Here is a 968-nt window from a genome sequence, read left to right as displayed (position 1 = left end):
GATCTGGTAATTGAAATTCCGAGATTTTATAAAATTCCCCTGGAAATTCCCAAAATTTATATCGTGGTTTTCATTGAGATTGTGTTAAGAACAACTGTCCAAAATTGCAAGACTCTAAGCTCAGCGGTTGAAATTTCAAGACGGAAAATACGGTGGGGTTATTTTTCTGGTTTTTCTGTGCATCTATATTTCAGTTTGTATTTTCGATATAGGTTTTACGGGATGACCGTAAAAGTAACAAAAGATTTGGAATTGAAATTAAAAAAAAAGACAAAAAGATTCCAAAAAACCAATCTTAACTTAAAGCATTGTTTTTCAAACTTTTTCATGTCGTAATACAGTTGTATTATTTTACGTTGATAATACAAACGTTGAATAATACACAATAACGGAGAGAGTATTTTAAAGATAATGTGACCCCCGGGCAACCACGGGGGGTCGCTACCTACAGATTGAAAAACACTGCTTTAAAGATAATGTGACCCCCGGGCAACCACGGGGGGTCGCTACCTACAGATTGAAAAACACTGCTTTAAAAATAATGTGACCCCCGGGCAACCACGGGGGGTCGCTACCTACAGATTGAAAAACACTGCTTTAAAGATAATGTGACCCCCGGGCAACCACGGGGGGTCGCTACCTACAGATTGAAAAACACTGCTTTAAAGCTATCATTTTCACAGAATCATCAAAAAGGAAGGAAATAAAAAATTACTAAAAACCCGACTGCCTTAAAAAACTATAAATAAAACTACTAAACTAAATCTAACTTACAAACAAACTAACTAAAAACTGGCCAAGAGCGTGTGGGACACGCCCGAAATAGGGTTCCGTAGCCATTACGAAAAAATTAAGTAATATTTTTCTAATTTGTACGGAATATTGCAAGTTTAGGTATATTTTATACTTTAGGCTGCTATTTACTCTTAAACCACCAATAATTCTCAAGAAAACTTAACCTTATAGTT

This window comes from Choristoneura fumiferana, chromosome 4 (genome assembly GCF_025370935.1).
Source record: "Choristoneura fumiferana chromosome 4, NRCan_CFum_1, whole genome shotgun sequence".
In the NCBI taxonomy this organism is placed as follows: Eukaryota; Metazoa; Arthropoda; class Insecta; order Lepidoptera; family Tortricidae; genus Choristoneura; species Choristoneura fumiferana.
Note: the sequence above shows the minus strand (reverse complement) of the source record.